The sequence below is a fragment of the Oncorhynchus nerka genome, linkage group LG1 (genome assembly GCF_034236695.1).
Source record: "Oncorhynchus nerka isolate Pitt River linkage group LG1, Oner_Uvic_2.0, whole genome shotgun sequence".
Lineage (NCBI taxonomy): Eukaryota > Metazoa > Chordata > Actinopteri > Salmoniformes > Salmonidae > Oncorhynchus > Oncorhynchus nerka.
This window is the reverse complement of record NC_088396.1, coordinates 32,436,039-32,456,956: the sequence shown is the minus strand read 5'-3', so window position 1 is coordinate 32,456,956 and position 20,918 is coordinate 32,436,039.

Sequence of the window (20,918 nt, the reverse complement as noted above, 5' to 3'; positions counted from 1 at the left end):
AGTGAGCAGCTGCTCTTGCATCATTGTCACGAAGCCACACCCGCCCCACTTGTGTTAGATGTTCAGAAGGAGAAAGCGTAGGCCTATAGAAAAAATTACACAAAAGTTTTTCTACATCATTCAACAAAATGTTTAGGATTTCTATCATCCTAATGGAGGTGTAGATTACATATCATGTTCCAATGTTCCTAATGGCGGTTTAACTTTAACTTTAGCCCTACTAGCCTGCTAACGCTACATTAACCCCACGTGAGTCAGCCAGTTGCTTTCAACACCTAGCTTACAGCTACATTAAAGTAAACCAAAATTTAGGAAATACATTACGACACATAATCAGTTATCAAATAATGCTACTGGTATATGCAGGTATCTTAGGTATCAAGCAAGCAAGCCAGCCAGCTAAAGTTAGTTACATTAGCCTGCTAACTAGCCTAGCTAACCAACCACCATGGTCGACATAGCTATGTAGTAAACCAGACAACAACTAGTCTAGCACAGGCAGAAACCCACAGAACACAAAAAAGTCAGCAGATATAAAATAGAGAGAGCAGAGACTTACTGGGTGATGGTTGAGTTAACTACCAAAGTCAAAGAAGAACCAAGGAGAGACCTTCAGAGGGAGAGTCAGCTAGTTAACCCAATAGTGATATAGTGAGGTAATCCCATGAAACCCTCCCCTAACCCAGTCGAGGCTGGGCCAATTGTGTGTCACCTCATGGGTCTCCTGTCGCGAATGGCTGTGACACAGCCCGAGATCAAACCCAGGTTTGTAGTGACACCTCAAGCACTGCGATGCAGTGCCTTAGACCACTGTGTCACTCAGGAGGCCGGTATGTTGTATAGCTTCAATATATACTGTACCTACAGTATATTCAGATCCTGTACCTGTACTCTCTGTTCAATATCACTTACCCTTCCATTTCTTGACCAGTTGTCTGGGACAGGGATGTTGTTTTGATGTGCCAGTTCTCTGCATTTGAGGCTACTAAAGCCCATGAAACTAGTCTGCGAAATTCTTGATTCAAATTTTATTGCATTACAAAGTGGGTTTGAAATAGATATAATTGCAATTGTTTTGTCCTTGATTAACACAAAATATGCCATAATGTCAATGTGAAAAGAAAATTCTACATATGTTTTCAAATGTTTACAAACAAAATAACTAAAATATAGTTGTTGCATAAGTATTCAACCCCTTTGTTTAGGCAAACCTAAATTAGTTTAGAGATTAAATTTGGCTTGACAAATCACAAAATAAGTTATATGGACTCACTCTGTGTGAAATAATTGGGGTTGACATGATTTTTGAATGACTACCCCTTCCTCTGTTCCCCATAAATGCAACATCTGTAATGTCCCTCAGTCAAGTACTGCATTTCAAGCACAGATTCAACTACAAAGACCAGGGAGTGTTTTGAAAGTCTTATAAAGAAGGGCAATGATTGGTGGATGTGTAACAATAACATTGAAAATATCTTTAACCTTTTCTGTGGTGGCTAAATCAGGGTCATACAGAGTGTTTCTTGGTAGTCTTAAACATTCACCTCACACATATGGTTGTGGGCTTAAAAAACAACAACACCTGTACCATGTCCGATATAGAGTTGAAATGTATTACATTTTCAGTTTGCATCACAATATTACACTTTATATACATCACAGAAGACTGAAATATAACAGAAATGTTTCACATAGAAACACTGGATTTTGGGCTTTTGTTTCATCACTGGATTTTTGGCTTTTGGTTTTTGGAAATCAAATTAAATCAAATGTTATTGGTCACATACACATGGTTAGCTTATGCTTCTAGATCCGACAGTGCAGCAGTATCTAACAAGTAATATCTAACAATTCCACAACAAAACCTAATATCTAACAAATTCCACAACATAACCTAATACACACAATCTAGTAAAGGAATGGGATAAGAATACATAAGTATAAAAGATAGGAGGAGCCGTGACAGAGCGGCTAAGATGCAATAGATCGTAAAGAATAGATAGTGAAGGATACAGTACATTATATATACATTATATACATATGAGATGAGTAAAGCGAGATATGTAAACATTCTTAAAGTGTCATTATTAAAGTGACTAGTATAGCATTATTAAAGTGGTCAATAATATTCCTGTCTAGCCATGATCCCCAACACTTTGACAAAGCATGAAGAACTTTAAAAAGAATCATGGGAAAATATTTCACAATACAGGTGTGCAAAGCTCTTATGTGACTTACCCAAGAAGACTCACAGCTGTAATCGCTGCCAAAGGTGTTTCTAACATGTATTGAATACTTATCTAATCAAGGTATATTAGTGTTTTATTTTTCATTCATCTTTAAAAAAGGTTTAACATTTTCTTCAACTTTGACATTACAGAGTCTTTTGTGTAGATTGTTGACAAAAAAGACAATTAAATCCACTTTAATCCCACTTTGTAACACAATAAAATGTGAAGAAATCCAAGGAGGGTGTAGGCTTTCTACAGGCACTGCATGTTTAGCAATATCAGACTCCGTGTTGTCAGATAAGACCTATCATAGCCTCTTTTTGGCACAGGCACATGTTCATTTTCTTTTATGACAATATTAAGTGTCATTCTGTCTTTTTTTAAAATCCTTTGCTGCTGCTCGAATGGACTGCTTCCCTTCTCTCACTTCCTTGGCTGCTCTCTCAAGAACATCAAGGGGGGGCTAGACCCCTGCTTGGTGATGTCTGTAACTATAAAAATGTACTATCTTGAGTTCATATGCATGACACACTGCAAAAATACTATGCATAATGTAATCATCATGTGTATGGGGTATGGTGACCATTGGCTCAACTTACCCTATGGCCATAGAGTACCACAGTATGAGTCATAATACCCATAAGACCTACCGGTCAAACAGGGAAATCGTCGTTTTTCGACCATACATTTTTTACATCATATTTTTTTTAGCACTTAAAATAAGGGCTGGGTTCCGTGTAGGCTTACCCTGGCGTGACGTTTTGAAAACCGTTTAAATCTCTCTAGGACAAGATGACTTTTATCAATATATTCGACTGTATTTTCCCACCAAAATAGAAATGCTATTTATCTGCTAATGTGGCTATTAGAAAGAACTTCAAAACCATGATGATCTGGATGAGACTGCCTAATCAAGGCAAAGGTAAGAATTTCTGGATTAATGTTAGCTAAATGTAGTAATTCATAAATTAGCTACATTTCTTATTAAAATGGACAATTCTATGAACTGTCTTGTGCAAGTTTTAAATTGACACAATACCTGTTAGCAAAGGTGTCAGCTAGAGATAACATGTAGGAAGGAGCTTGCAGGGATTGTCCACTTTTATGTTAATTAGCATTTTTGAATCAGAGAGTAAATAGAGCATAATATATTGATAAAAGTCACCTTGTCCGAGAAATTTACATGGTTATCAAAATGTCACGCCAGGGTAAGGATACATGAAACACATTTGAAGTGTTTCTAAAATCTCTTATGGGAAAAATGAATGGTGGAAAAACAATTGGAACCATTTCCCTGTTTGACTGCTTGGTTTTATGAGTATTATGACACCGCCACTGTGGGGCTCTATTTGCTCAACTTACCCCATAGCAAACATTTTGTGTTAATTTTGGCACCCTTTTTTAGATTTAGTCATTGTGACTAAAATATTATTAAGTCTTAGTCACATTTTTGTCATTTAAATAATGATTTAGTGTAGTTATTGTCAAAATTACAGTAACAGCGGGACATTTTCTGTCAACTAAATGCCCTTTAATTTTAGTCACATTTTAGTCACATCACATTTGTATTGCCTCATTAACCTATGGTAAACATAAATCACTGACTTCCATGTGCACACACATACATAGCCTTGTCCTACCAACATATTCTTTTGAATAACATCATATTCTCTTCACAACAGCAGAAATATTACAAACATATAAGAATATATAACAATTATCTGTCCATGTAAATTCCTAATTCAGCCTACATAGATATTGCACATTACAAAGAGACAGAGAGAGTAGCATAATCACCAGATGGTGCAGTAAAGTATTGGCGAGGTGGTAGTATGGGTTGCACCTCCATCACTCGTCCCGTCATTGACATCGTTATCAACGTTCAACCGATGACATTGATGCCTAAAAGGAGAATGGGGACTACTCACTTTGAACGGGAGCTAATGACTGTTACGCCCAGTGATATAGGCAAGTCACTAAATCTCAAGTCCGAATCGGGTTCCAAGTCTCCTGTGCTTAAGACTGAATCCAAGTCCGAGTCACCAATAGTCGAGTCAGGAGTCAGGAGTCAAGTCACGAGTCCATATGAAGTTCGAGTCCCAGTGCTCGAGTCCTGGTCCAAGTGCTCAAGTCTGAGCCATTGGGTCCACAGTAATTCAAAATTAAGTTATTTACCCAGTCAGATATAGTGTAGTGGCAAGAGGTATTTTGTCAATAAATTGTTTGCCATCCATTTTTCTTTCTGTATATTTCACCAAATGTTTGCATATAGGGTATTGATAATGTTGTCAGGGCCATGTTCAGTTGCAAAACGTTCTCAAACGTTGCAGATAGAAATTCCATGAAAAGAACCAACGTTATTCCTTATTCAACATGTCAGAGGCATGTTTGTTCTACATAGCATATTTCTATCTGAACTTTCCAAAACATTGCATCCTGCTGAACGCGCCCCAGGTTGTTCGATATAGCTAGCTAATAAGGTAACTTGACTGAACAAGGGGTAGCCTAAACCAATGGTTAACGGTCCGGTCCACTTGTTTTACCATTAAACTTAATGCTGCTATAGTTTTAAATGTCTTAAAGCAGTTTGGGTTTCTTAACCAGGCAAAGGGTATCTAACTAGAAGGCTGGTGGTGACTGTTTAGCTACGGGGAAGCAAGAGAGTCACCTGCGCCGTGTGTATAATCAAAGGCGGAGCTGGAGCGGAGCCTGTCTGCCCACACTCATCACTTGGTCCCCCGCAGCTCACCAGCTGATGTAGGCTAGGCTGTGTGTGCCAGGTGCTGCGTGTCCTTCCCACTGCTGAACAGATCTGCGCTGCGCATTTGTGATGCTAATATTATTATGCTTATTATTGAAAAACTCTTGATCTCTCCAAAACACTCTTGTCCAGTCCATTTGTTAGTCAGATTTTAGTCACAGAGATAATTTTAGTTAACTGAAATGAAAAAAAATGAAAAATATTTTTTGTTTAGGTATAGATTTTTCTGGGTCTACTTAGTAATTTATAGTCTTGCCGATTGCTACTAAAAAATAAGTGATTGACGAATATTTGAGTCACTATTTTTGTTGACGAATTTAACACCGTAATGCTAGCCCACACAGCTTCAACAATGCACTTTCACGCTAGTTTTATTACTTCACATTGTAGCTTATAGAGACAACAAATTCTGTATAAAACAATCTTATAACTATCTTCTTTAGTTTAGATACAAGCATCATGCAACCTATAACACAATAAATTAACTTGACTTTGTGAAAATGCGTTTATTTTTTCTAACTGGCTTCAAATCAAATTTTATTGATCACATACACATATTTAGCAGATGTTATTGCGGGTGTAACGAAATGCTTGTGTTCCTAGCTCCAACAGTGCAGTAGTATCTAACAGTGCAGTAGTATCTAAAAACAATTCACAACAATACACACAAAATTTAAGTAAAAGTATGGAACTAAGAAATAGATAAATATTAGATTGAGCAATGTCGGAGTGGCATTGACTAAAACACAGTAGAATAGAATTCAGTATATACATATGAGATGAGTAAAGCAGTACAGTTGAAGTCGGAAGTTTACATACACCTTAGCCAAATACATTTAAACTCAGTTTTTCACAATTCCTGACATTTAATCCTAGTAAAAATGCCCTGTCTTAGATCAGTTAGGATCACCACTTTATTATAAGAATGTGAAATGTCAGAATAATAATAGAGAGAATCATTTCTTTCAGCTTGTATTTCTTTCATCACATTCCCAGAAGTTTACATACACTCAATTAGTATTTGGTAGCATTGTCTTAAATTGTTTAACTTCGGTCAAACGTTTCGGGTAGCCTTCCACAAGCTTCCCACAATTAGTTGGGTGAATTTTGGCCCATTCCTCCTGACAGAGTTCGTGTAACTGAGTCAGGTTTGTAGACCTCCTTGCTCACACAAGCTCTTTCAGTTCTGCCCACAAAATTTCTATAGGATTGAGGTCAGGGCTTTGTTATGGCCACTCCAATACCTTGACTTTGTGGTCCTTAAGCTAAGTCATTGTCCATTTGGGAGACCCATTTGCGACCAAGCTTTAACTTCCTGACTGTTGTCTTGAGATGTTGCATGAGTGTCATCTGATGAAGATCATCAAAGGTTAGTGATGAATTTTATCTCTATTTGTGCTTTTTGTGACTCCTCTCTTTGGCTGGAAAAATGGCAGGGTTTTTCTGTGAGTTGGTGGTGACCTAACATAATTGTTTGTGGAGCTTTCGCTGTAAAGCATTTTTGAAATCAGACACTGTGGCTGGACTAGAATTTTATCTTTAAAATGGTGCCTAATACTTGTATGTTTGAGAAATTTGATTTGTGAGATTTTCTGTTGATTTGTATTTGGCACCCTGCAATTTCATTGGCTGTTGGCAGAACCCCAGTCCTAGACAAGTTAAAGGCACAGTCAACTTAGTTTATGTAAACTTCTGACCCACTGGAATTGTGATAGAGTGAATGATAAGTGAAATAATCTGTTTGTTAACAATTGTTCGAAAAATTACTTGTGTCATGCACAAAGTAGTAGTCCTAACCGACTTGCCAAAACTATAGTTTGTTAACAAGAAATTTGTGGAGTGGTTGAAAAATGAGTTAATGACTCCAACCTAAGTGTATGTAAACTTTCGACCTCAACTGTATATAAACATTATATAAACATTATTAAAGTAACTAGTGTTCCATTATTAAAGTGGCCAGTGATTGTAAGTGATGGCTATTTAACAGTCTGATGGCCTCTCTCGGTCCCAGCTTTGATGCACTGACCTCGCCTTCTGGATGATAGCGGGGTGAACAGGCCGTGGCTTTGGTGGTTGTTGTCCTTGATGATCTTTTTGGCCTTCTTGTGACATCGGGTGTTGTAGGTGTCCTGGAGAGCAGATAGTTTGCACCTGGTGACACGTTGCGGGCCTTGCAGTTGCATTACCAGGCGGTGACACAGCCCGACTGGACGCTCTCAACTGTGCATCTGTACAGGTTTATGAGGTTTTAAGGGGCCAAGACAAATTTCTTCATCATCCTGAGATTGAAGAGGCGCTGTTGCGCCTTCTTCACCACACTGTCTGTGTGGGTGGACCATTTCAAATAGTCAGTGATGTGTACGCCGAGGAACTTTAAGCTTTCCACCTTCTTCACTGTTGTCCCGTAGATGGTGATAGGGGCATGTTCTACATACTGAAATGAAGAGAGAAGGGAATAAACAGAGAAAAGAGAAGTGGAGTTGAGTGAAGAGAGAAAGAGAGATACTGGAGAGAAGAGGCTTACTTCTTCTTCCATGTGTTTTTTTCCTTCACAGACTCCATGAAATAATGTCCTCTTCCTAAATATTTGCTCACATGATTAATTATCTGTATGGTTTCCTAGAAGCAAGGGGTGGCTCAGCTAACTCTTTGGCTCAATTTGCCCCCTCTCTCCCCTATCCCTTAATCTCTCTCAAATGAACTCTGCTCCTCTCCAGGTTTACCGTTCTTTATCTATATCTCATTTCTTTGTCTCTCAGTCCATGCACTGGACTCCTCTCTCCGGTATCTCTCTTTCTCTCTTCACTCAACTCCACTCCACTCCTCTTTTCTCTGTTTATTCCCCTCTCTCTTCATTTCAGTATGTAGAGCTACAGTATGTCCTCCACATTCTCAGTAATGGGAAATCAAGTTTGAACTGCACGAGCTGGATGTTTCTCATGGGGAGGATGTTGGTCTGGTAGGACATGCCCAGTTTTGCGACTGATCATAAACATTTATAGGTGCCCTTGAGGTGCTGGTGGAAAAGTAATATCTTTGCAACAGAGTGTCCAGCAGGCTGTTGTAGGCCTAGCATTGATAGGGGAGTTGAGATGTGCCTCAGTAATCTCACAGCTTTACGATTTTCCTCATATTATGTGCTGTTTTAGATAATTCTTTGGCATACAGGACTTGGATGGAAAGTTAGAAGATTCCCTTTCAGTAACTTCTGCCCAAGTTGAAATGAATGTATGGTGGAAACAGCGGGAAATCACAGCAGGAAATATGTTTATACCACACTGAAATTAAGTTATTGTAATGTTAATCTACAACCTGGACCCAGGGGTAATACAAGTAAATCCAGAACGCTCCAATTAATATGATATGTATGGTATGTATTAATATGTGAATGTTCATCATCCAGTTCGTATGATATGTTACGAATAACAATTCTTATGATATGATACAAATTTCAATTCGTACAGTATGTTACAAATTTGTAAAATGTATGATATGTGTCCAATGTGTCGTGGCTAATATTGTCTAGGTGGCTAACATTAGCTAGGTGGCTAACATTAGCTAGGTGGCTAACATTGTCTAGGTGGCTAACATTGTCTAGGTGGCTAACATTAGCTAGGTGGCTAACATTAGCTAGGTGGCTAACATTGTCTAGGTGGCTAACATTGTCTAGGTGGCTATCATTAGCTAGGTGGCTAACATTAGCTAGGTGGCTAACATTGTCTAGGTGGCTAACATTGTTTAGGTGGCTAACATTAGCTAGGTGGCTAACATTAGCTAGACTAGGGGTTAGCTGTTAAGGTTAGGGTTAGGAGTTAGGTTAAAGGGTTTAGGTTAGGGTTAGGGGAAGGGGAAGCTAACATGCTAAGTAGTTGCAAAGCATCTAAAAATCTAAAGTTGTTCATGATGAGATAAGAACAACCAACCTTTAGGTTGCTAGACGTTCGCTTTATACACCTACTCATCCACCCTGACCAACAACCCAACTTTCATTTTTGCCATAAGTAACCTACTGTCTTATCTAACCATGCCAAATGTAACATATCATACTACTTTGGGTGTCCCTGATTTAGGTTTACTATGTTATGTCTAGTCTATGAGACCAGGCTGAAATCTATGATCATTCAAATAACTATTTTGCCTTATTCCTACCACAATCAATTGATGGTAGTCCAGTGGACTGCATCAGTTGGAATGCTTTATCATTTGCTAGTCATGACTTCTGTTGCTTTTCATTTGAATGTTATTAAGAATCTTAAGCTTGTGTGCTATTGCTGTTTTCACCTGTTGGTGCCTAGAGAGGAAAGCCACTAAGCACACTTTTGATCGATCACTGTCCAACAGCAGCCTCCAGGGAGATGCCTAAACAGATGTTCACACAGACCTTTAGAAACAAATCTACAGTATGCTACACCTGGTCTACTGTGAATCATGCCACTACAAATAGAAGTTTCTATACTAACACGCATTTCTAAGCTGGATGTTATTTTTGCCCATGTCTCTATATTTCATTATCTTAGAAAGCCCTGGAAATGTACCTAAATCAAATCAAATCAAATCAAATTTATTATATAGCCCTTCGTACATCAGCTGATATCTCAAAGTGCTGTACAGAAACCCAGCCTAAAACCCCAAACAGCAAGCAATGCAGGTGTAGAAGCACGGTGGCTAGGAAAAACTCCCTAGAAAGGCCAAAACCTAGGAAGAAACCTAGAGAGGAACCAGAGAGGAACCAGGCTATGTCAAATAATAATAAGGGGTGGCCAGTCCTCTTCTGGCTGTGCCGGGTGGAGATTATAACAGAACATGGCCAAGATGTTCAAATGTTCATAAATGACCAGCATGGTCCAATAATAATAAGGCAGAACAGTTGAAACTGGAGCAGCAGCACGGCCAGGTGGACTGGGGACAGCAAGGAGTCATCATGTCAGGTAGTCCTGAGGCATGGTCCTAGGGCTCAGGTCCTCTGAGAGAGAGAAAGAAAGAGAGGAAGAGAGAATTAGAGAGAGGATACTTAAATTCACACAGGACACCGAATAGGACAGGAGAAGTACTCCAGATATAACAAACTGACCCTAGCCCCCCGACACATAAACTACTGCAGCATAAATACTGGAGGCTGAGACAGGAGGGGTCAGGAGACACTGTGGCCCCATCCGAGGACACCCCCGGACAGGGCCAAACAGGAAGGATATAACCCCACCCACTTTGCCAAAGCACAGCCCCCACACCACTAGAGGGATATCTTCAACCACCAACTTACCATCCTGAGACAAGGCTTAGTATAGCCCACAAAGATCTCCGCCACGGCACAACCCAAGGGGGGAGGCGCCAACCCAGACAGGATGACCACAACAGTGAATCAACCCACTCAGGTGACGCACCCCCTCCAGGGACAGCATGAGAGAGCCCCAGTAAGCCAGTGACTCAGCCCCTGTAATAGGGTTAGAGGCAGAGAATCCCAGTGGAAAGAGGGGAACCGGCCAGGCAGAGACAGCAAGGGCGGTTCGTTGCTCCAGAGCCTTTCCGTTCACCTTCCCACTCCTGGGCCAGACTACACTCAATCATATGACCCACTGAAGAGATGAGTCTTCAGTAAAGACTTAAAGGTTGAGACCGAGTTTGCGTCTCTGACATGGGTAGGCAGACCATTCCATAAAAATGGAGCTCTATAGGAGAAAGCCCTGCCTCCAGCTGTTTGCTTAGAAATTCTAGGGACAATTAGGAGGCCTGCGTCTTGTGACCGTAGCGTACGTGTAGGTATGTACGGCAGGACCAAATCAGAGAGATAGGTAGGAGCAAGCCCATGTAATGCTTTGTAGGTTAGCAGTAAGACCTTGAAATCAGCCCTTGCTTTGACAGGAAGCCAGTGTAGAGAGGCTAGCACTGGAGTAATATGATCAAATTTTTTGGTTCTAGTCTGGATTCTAGCAGCTGTATTTAGCACTAACTGAAGTTTATTTAGTGCTTTATCCGGGTAGCCGGAAAGTAGAGCATTGCAGTAGTCTAACCTAGAAGTGACAAAAACATGGATTCATTTTTCTGCATCATTTTTGGACAGAAAGTTTCTGATTTTTGCAATGTTACGTAGATGGAAAAAAGCTGTCCACGAAATGGTCTTGATATGTTCTTCAAAAGAGAGATCAGGGTTTGCACTCTGAAGCAGGTTCGCTTCAAAGATTTGCCTTTATTTGGCTCCATTCATTGTACCCTCTATCCTTACCAGTCTCCCAGTCCATGTGGCTCAAAAGCATCCCCATAGCCTGATGCTGCCACCATGCTTCATGGTAGGGATGGTGTTAGATGGGTGCCTGGCTTTCTCCAGACATAGTGCTTTACATTTAGGCCAAAGTGTTAAATGTTTGTCTCATGAGACCACAGAATATTTTGCCTTATGATCTCAGAGCCTTTCACTTGCCTTTTTGCAAACTAAGCAGGCCGTCATTTGTGTTTTTCTCAGGAGTGGCTTCCGTCCGGCCACTCTCCCATAGAGCCCAGATTGGTGAAGTGTTGTAGAGACTGTTGACATTCTGGCAGGTTCTCACATCTCAGCCAAGGAATTCTGTAGTTCTATCAGAGTGGTCATTGGGTTTTAGGTCACCTCTCTGACCAAGGTTCTTCAGGCCCGGTTGCTCAGTTCGGTCAGACAGCCAGCTCTTGGCAGAGTCTGGGTAGTTTCATATTTTAAAAATGTCCCAATGATGAAGACCACTGTGCTCTTGGAAACATTCAACACTCTAGAAAAGGTTTTATACCCTTCTCCAGATACTATATACTGTATGACTGTATCACAATTCTATATCGGCACTCTACGGACAGTTCCTTGGACTTCATTGTATAGTTTCTTCTCTGACTTATATAGGCAGGTTTGTTTCTTTCTAAATCATGTCCAAAAAATTTAATTGGCCACGGGTGGACTCCAATCAAGTTGTTTTGACATCTAAAGGATGATCAAAGGAAATTGGATGCACCTGAGCTCAATTTGGAGTGTCATAGCAAAGAAGTGTGAATACTTAGTTAAATTAGAACTTTCTGTTTAATTTTCAATACATTTGCTAAAAGAAATGTAAGAAAATCTATTTAATCCATTTTGAATCCAGGCAGTAACACAACAAAATATGGAATAAGTCAAGGGGTATGAATGCTTTCTGAAGGCACTGTGAGAGACATTCTGTCACAATTACATTTGATTGAATTCTGATAGTCATCTGTTAAGGAGAATAATATAAAATGTATTGCAATTTAAAACATTCAATTCCATTTGTCATTGTACACATTAGGTCTTCTTGTGAATGTCATTCCTACATTCTCTTGCTCTATTTTCTTCACTTTATTTTTTACAAATATTATTAAGAAGTTCCAATATCTTCCCTGACCTCTGCTATCCTCTTCATCCTACTCCTGTCATTTCCCCTCCTCCTGTATCCCCCTCCACCCTTTCCAACTCTCTCTCCCTACTTCATTCTCCCTCCTGTTCTCGCTCTTGCTGTCACTTAAAAACCTGAATGCTTGTGATTTATGGTCCTCCACCCTCCCTCTTGGTCTAGAGCAGCCAATGTCTGTTGAATGTCTCTCTGCTGAAAGAGAAGGAATGGAGTAGAGTATGGCCGTCCAGTCATCAATCCATAGAGTTTTCAACATTAATCACAAAGAAAAATAACTAAAATGTCTTCCAGAAAACAAAGTATTTTTATGAGTTTGATAAGTTTTTAGATTGAAATGGAAATACTCTGGATACATTCAGTAACATAATAAGAACCTTCATGAAAATGTTGGGGTAGATGCAACATAAAAAAAAACAAGGAGGCTTTGAGTGAGAGGTACGCTGCTGTTTCCAAGTTTACACACCTCTCTAAAGTGTGCACAGTTCCTAAGATATTTCAAAACACTTATGACTAAAGAGCCTTTAACTATTTTTTTTTTTGCTCTCCTAGCTGTGCCACTGAGAAACTAAAGCAAGCAAACAAGTAGTTTTTATTTTACCAGGCAAGTCAATTAAGAACAAATTCTTATTTTCAATGATGGCCTAGGAACAGTGGGTTAACTGCCTGTTCAAGGGCAGAACGACACATTTGTACCTTGTCAGCTCGGGGGTTTGAACTTGCAACCTTCCGATTACTAGTCCAATGCTCTAACCACTAGGATACCCTGCCGCCCCTGTTTGAAAGACAGCCCTGCCTCCCCTCCATTACACAACCTGTCGTTGTTTACGCAATCCAACTACAGTCCATTACAAATCATAATCTGGGTTAGGTGGGCATGTTTTCATAGTTTATTCTATTGCCAACACCACTAGCTAAATGATAAAATACGATCTTACAGTGTTAGGCTTTCACAGGGCACTTCAGAGAAACAATCATTTTGGTGCATTCAGGTGCATTTTTCAGGGCACATTTTTTCCTCAATGCAGCAAACATAGATGCATTATGTTTAATATCATCCTTGTAACTGTACATCAAACATAAACTTTGATACTGTAAATTACATTATTATTATATTGAGAAGTGGAGACCCAGGGCTCTGGCGTAATGTATAGAATGTTGCTGTACAGCCACTGCATTCCAATATAGGCACTTTCTAGTGACCAAATATGTCAATTTCATACTGTATACGGGCTGCAAGTGTAAAGGGCTACGATGAATTTGGCAAAAAGCGCACACAAAAGGCGCATACAAACCTGCATACAAATTCACACAAGCTTTGAGTTTTGTATCTCCTTGCTTTTCAGAATGAACTGAATGAACTCTTGTCACACACTTTTATTAAAGGTCCTGAACAGTCATTCTGAAAAGTACTTTTTTTCCACCAGGAAGGTTGAAAAAACAAGCTGAGTAATCAGGGAGCTTATATTCATGAGCTCGCCTTGACTGACAGGTCTTTGAAATGTCAAGGAAATTGGATCCAGTGTGCAAAGTGGCAGTAAGTTTATCTCAAGCAAATTTGGTGATCAAATCAACTCAAACAACATTGACAATGTGCCAATGATATACATTTTTTCATTAAATCTCCCGTATGGCATGTCTCTTGAGATGCGGTTCACACCAGCACTGACGAATGTGTGGACAACTGCGTCAGAGTTTTTAACGACCCTTCCCTTTTGTCCTATGCTGGCTGAAGACCTAGCTAACTAGTAACTAGCTACTGTAACACCAGACACAGATGAAAAGGGAAGCATATAAGTATATTGGCCATAGATGAATAGGGTAAACTTTTAATTATATTTGCTGACAACCTACAGTCCAGCCATGGTGGAAAAATAAGTATTTGGTCAATAACAAAAGTTTATCTCAATACTTTGTTATATACCCTTTGTTGGCAATGACAGAGGTCAAACGTTTTCTGTAAGTCTTCACAAGGTTTTCACACACTGTTGCTGGTATTTTGGCCCATTCCTCCATGCAGATCTCCTCTAGAGCAGTGATGTTTTGGGGCTGTTGCTGGGCAACACGGACTTTCAACTCCCTCCAAAGATTTTCTATGGGGTTGAGATCTGGAGACTGGCTAGGCCACTCCAGGACCTTGAAATGCTTCTTACGAAGCCACTCCTTCGTTGCCCGGGCGGTGTGTTTGGGATCATTGTCATGCTGAAAGACCCAGCCACGTTTAATCTTCAATGCCCTTGCTGATTGAAGGAGGTTTTCACTCAAAATCTCACGATACATGGCCCCATTCATTCTTTCCTTTACACGGATCAGTCGTCCTGGTCCCTTTGCAGAAAAACAGCCCCAAAGCATTATGTTTCCACCCCCATGCTTCACAGTGGGTATGGTGTTCTTTGGATGCAACTCAGCATTCTTTCTCCTCCAAACACGACGAGTTGAGTTTTTACCAAAAAGTTCTATTTTGGTTTCATCTGACCATATGACATTCTCCCAATCTTCTTCTGGATCATCCAAATGCTCTCTAGCAAACCTCAGACGGGCCTAGATATGTACTGTGTTACTGATGGTAGGCTTTGTTACTTTGGTCATAGCTCTCTGCAGGTCATTCACTAGGTCCCCCCGTGTGGTTCTGGGATTTTTGCTCACCGTTCTTGTGATCATTTTGACCCCACGGGGTGAGATCTTGCGTGGAGCCCCAGATCGAGGGAGATTATCACTCCATAGTTGAAGTGTACCTATGATGAAAATTACAAGCCTCTCTCATCTTTTTAAGTGGGAGAACTTGCACAATTGGTGGCTGACTAAATACTTTTTTGCCCCACTGTATGTCATGATGCCTTTGGTCCCATCCACTAAACCTCATGTTTCTCCAGACGACACACTAACGTCATGGACGTTCCCACCATGCAGCCTGTAGATCTGCAGGACCCCATGCATTAGCCTGTGTTAGTGGGTTACAGTAACTAGCCCCTCAACACGTGTCAGGATGCTAAGACTCCATTCCATTCAGCATGTAGCAGAATCCAATAAACCACTAATGACCTCTGTGTAGAGCAGACTACTGTGATAACAATTTTCTAGGATTATTGTCAGGACATGAGGTGTGTGTGTGTGTGTGTGTGTGTGTGTGTGTGTGTGTGTGTGTGTGTGTGTGTGTGTGTGTGTGTGTGTGTGTGTGTGTGTGTGTGTGTGTGTGTGTATGTGTGCGTGTGTGTGTGTGTGTGTGTGTGCGCCTGTGCGTGTGTGTGTGTGTGTGTGTCTGCTAGACCTGAGATGGGCTGTCGCCAGCTTATGAAACGTATATGGGTTCCTTTTTGAAGCCGCGTTGCTAGCTAATCAGATCCAACTGAATGTTAACTTGATTGAGGTTCTCTCTGTGTGCTTAGTGAGGGCTGCTAATCAAATAACACATTACCTCTTGCGAGCAGGTCCATAAATGTATAGGCCTGAAGTCAACATAGGCTACAGACAAGCAAGTACTGTATATCCCAATGGCCTAATATCAGCTGTCAATTGGCTATTTGATGATGAAACTGAATAGCAGATGCAACAAACAGCCATCCTTGGTGATATGGGCACTTATCAGTGAATTATAAACTGGGTGGTTCGAGCTCTGAATGCTGATTGGCTGACAGCGGTGGTATATCAGACCGTATACCACAGGTATGACAAAACATTTATTTTTACTGCTCTAATTACGTAGCAATAAGGCACCTTGGGGGTTTGTGGAATATGGCCGATATACTACGGCTAAAGGCTGTATCCAAGCACTCCGTGTGGCATCGTGAATAAGAACAGCCCTTAGCTGTGGTATGTTGGCCATATACCACACCTCCTGTGCCTTATTGCTTAAATATAGCCCTCAAAAAAGAGACAGCAGAGTAAACTCTTTCATTCATGTACAGTTGAAGTCAGACGTTTACATACACTTAGGTTGGAGTCATTAAAACTCGTTTTACAACCACTCCACAAATTTCTTGTTCACAAACTATCGTTTTGGCAAGTTGGTTAGGACATCTACGTTGTGCATGACACAAGTCATTTTTCCAACAATTCTTTACAGACAGATTATTTCACTTATAATTCACTGTACCACAATTTCAGTGGGTCAGAAGTTTACATACACTAAGTTGACTGTGCCTTTAAACAGATTGGAAAATTCCAGAAAACGATGTCATGGCTTTAGAAGCTTCTGATAGGCTAATTGACATCATTTGAGTCCATTGGAGGTGTACCTGTGGATTTATTTAAGGCCTACCTTCAAACTCAGTGCCTCTTTGCTTGACATCATGGGGAAATCAAAAGAAATCAACTGAGTCAGGAAGTTAAAGCTTTGTCGCAAATGGATCTTCCAGATGGAAAATTACTTCCAAAGTTGTGTCAAAATTGCTTAAGAACAACAAAGTCAAGGTATTGGAGTGGCCATCACAAATCCCTGACCTCAATCCTATAGAACATTTGTGGGCAGAACTGAAAAAGCGTGTGTGAGCAAGGAGGTCCACAAACCTGACTCAGTTACACCAGCTCTGTCAGGAGGAATGGGCCAAAATTCACCCAATTTACGTTGGGAAGCTTGTGGAAGGCTACCCGAAACATTTGACCCAAGTTAAACAATTTAAAGGCAATGCTACCAAATACTAATTGAGTGTATGTAAACTTCTGACCCACTGGGAAAGTGATGAAAGAAATAAAAGCTGAAAGAAATTATTCTCTCTACTATTATTCTGACATTTCATATTCTTAAAATAAAGTGATGATCCTAACTGACTTAAGAGAGAGTTTTTACTAGGATTAAATGTCAGGAATTGTGAAAAACTGAGTTTAAATGTATTTGGCTGTAAACTTCCGTCTTCAACTGTATATAGTAGCTACAAGTTTGTTAGTTTGTAGTTGAAGTTGGAAGTTTACATACACCTTAGCCAAATACATTTAAACTCCGTTTTTGGAGAAATGGCAGGCAGGGAGATAGTGGAGAACCTAAGGGCTCCCTAAAAACTTCTGTTCACTGGGTGGTGTCAGGGATCTAAACCCTTCCGTTGATCCTGTTTTCTCCTTTTGTATTTATCATCCCAGTATCTCTGATCAGCAGCATAATCCCAGCCGGAGTCAGTCAGTCGCTAGCACCATCACGGACAACAGACTGTATTACAACAACATGGCTGCCTTGCCTGTGGCTGAAGATGGGTGATTAGCGATGTTAGGCCTAATAGATCTGCAGGGTTCCACCTTTTCCATGCATATTATATCAGATGGGTGCCAGAGAATGGATCCTTATTTAAAGACTGACTGTTGTTTTTGGGCAATTCCGCCACTTTTCAACCTCATATTCATAATCTCCAGCACCAAACCAGTGTCTATATATGTGAAAACGGCTAGTTTCTATGGCCTGTGGTTAAAAGGATAAGAAGAAAGTTCCGTTAGGTTATCATGTAATTCCATTGTTGAACACTTGGGGGCCACTGTCCTGTGTTGATGTGTGTTGTTAATTTAATATGCTAAATCCTGTAGAAGAAGAATTGTTTACGTTCCAAAATGGTGAAAGTCACACTGTGGAGCTGCAGATGTTATCAAACTCCATTCTTCTTGCTACCATTTTGTAGAAGCATAGTCTGTAAGTAAAATTAATCATAACATATTTGGCATTTAATTCATGATTATATTTTGTACTGATGATCATTTTAATAAGATAATGAATGTTCTTGATAGCCACATGGATATCTGTTCAGTGCATTTGATCTTGTCATGTTTTGGGGAATTATTTACATCTGATTTAATGCATAATGCTGTATATTTCTGTGTTTATGAATATGTATTCAAATACATGCTGTGTTATTATTGAGAATTAAGCCTAGTATTCAGCTAGCATACAATAAGTCATAATCATTGTTCTTTTCTTTCTATATTTCAGTTTTACTCATTTCAATCACTATTACTGTACCTACGAAGCGGTGGCAATAAATCGTCCTTCAACACTACAGTAGCTGTTTATCTATCTGCTAAGTTTAAGAAGGGGCATAAGAGGGTAGAATAGCATTACAAGGATTACAAGTAAAAAACAGTGATTTTAAAAACCTGCAATGAGTTAAATGGACACACCCCAGGCATCACTACAGGCATCGCTATGGCTAGCATCCAAAACAAATTGGGCAGATGGCTGTATGACGTATAGAGGGCAAATATATGGCTTTGTATGTAACAAAAATATATCCTGTTATACTGTATATTCATGATGAAATATTCTATCAATGTGCATGGTGTGCACTTCTGATGAAATTCAAATATAAATACTGCTTGCAGGAGGCAAAAATATAGCCTACAATTCCATCTCAGGACTGGAGGTACCTTGTACCTTATGTACTGACTTGCATGCAGTGGCCACAGGCTGCGGGTGCCGGGCAGGGAGACAGGAATAGGCTACTGGTACTGTAGGAGGCTGCTTGTGAGCTGGATCTGTCATGTGTGTCACTGTTAAGGAACAAAGAATGAGGCAATTTGACAGCTTGTTAGTAAGAGGCAGATGTCAGCAGCAGAACACACTCAAATCAAGTAAAAACTTGTTTGTTTCGACAGCATAGCTAGCTAGCTAGCTAGCATATTTACATAATTATCTCTGATCAGCCGATAGCCACTATTTTCCTGATATCAATCATCTCTGGCCTAGGAGTCACTGGCACTAGCTTGCTTTCAATGTGTGATGAGTGAGGTGAGTGTGTTGTTGCAGACAATATAGAGGCCTATTTTTGTTTACAGAGGCGGTTGGCACTGTATGTTATGAATTTTGAGTTATGAATTATTTAAGTCCACCCCCAAAAAATCCCTGTCAAACAAAGATGTGTTTACTGCAAAATAATTCCTTATAATTGGACAAGCCAATGGGATGTTTGCAGAAGCAACAAGCTAAGAACAAAATATTCTGGGCAAAGATTTACCCTGTTTCACCCAGCCAATTCTCAGAGGAAATGTAAGACCAAGGGTAGGGGTAAAACATGCTGTATGTGTTTATTATTTCTTTCAAAAAAATAACAGGTGAAAACTTTACACAGGCACCAAATGTTTGGTAATACACGCCTTTCTCACTTTTGATTATTTTGTCAATGTCATGCACATGCACACATATACAAACACTGTAACTTTCCAATCACTATCACATAGCCACACACACACACGCATAGGAGTACTTGAGCCCCTCTCATGGCGTAAGGAGGCGGGAATATGGCCTGTCAGTTTTCATTACTATGGTTGTGTATCTCAACACATTAGCATATAGCTGGCCCGAGGCTCCTAGTCCATCCATAGGCCATGGCTGGGATTAGATTTATGAGGGCCTCCATACCACCAACGCCTGCACCTCATACAGACATATGGTGGTCCGGCTAGACGCATCTAGTTTTGCTCCTCATACCAGGGACTTGTACAATAAGGGTCATAGATCTGTACATCTAAGAGAGATGTTACTTTTCATGTACTGTACACTGTTAGCCATTTTTTTAAATGTATCAGTAACTTACTGTATTAATCATCAGCATGATACTGTATAAAATGAATACAGTAGATTACGGTAGGAACACAGTTAACAAATGTACAGCACACTGTAAGACTTGCAAATTGCTGCAAGTAAGTTACTGTACATTTCACAGGAAATGTTTTACAGTGTATATATGTGTTCAGGACATACACATGAGGCATGTTTTTCCTATAGGCTATACATGCATGTGTAATTTGAAATATATATGGTTTAAGATGAGATCATGTATGGTGATACACTGGTACATTTTTTTATGGCTAGAAACATTTTAATGAGGAATTGTTCTTTCCATGGTGATGCTGTACAGTCTGCAGTACAGATGTAGGATCTTAATTTGATCACCATGTTGCAGGAGAAAATGTATGCAATGCAGGTTTAAAACGGCTCCTGAAGTTTGTAATTTCCACTTTGAAATTTCAGACTTGATTTTCCCTTAAGAAAAATGTATTAACCCTTACAAAAATGTAAATTAATTATAATCCACATAATAATTCACATTTAATGTTGCTGCAGGATTATTTTCCTGCTGTAGCAAACAGGCTGAAATTAGGATCCTCCATCTGTACGTGCTGTCCTGCCTCTGGAGCATACTTACATACTGCAATGGTGACTCATTTATGTTACAACAGTCCATGTGAGAGCCATATATAACAGATGTTTAACTGTGTGCCAGGTTCATTTTTCAACTTCTTTGATTAATACACAAGGTTCCCAACAGTCTTCTGTGGATTAAGAATAAAAGTATAGTATATTGAGATAAAAGGCCATGGTTTTCCACTGGTGAATGGAAAGTGAAAAGGAAGCACTATTGTTTTGGAACATCAACTCTTCAGTGAGATTCCTCACTGTCACGTTTTGATATATTAGTTCTACATATGGTAGAGCAAAGAGGGGCCGTGACCATTTTCTGGGAATCACACACTTAGAGTCTATAAATTAAACATTTCATCTGGCTCCTCTCTAGAGAGCTTATTGTGTCCGTGACCCCATATTACACACACATCCTGGGGATCGGGGACTGC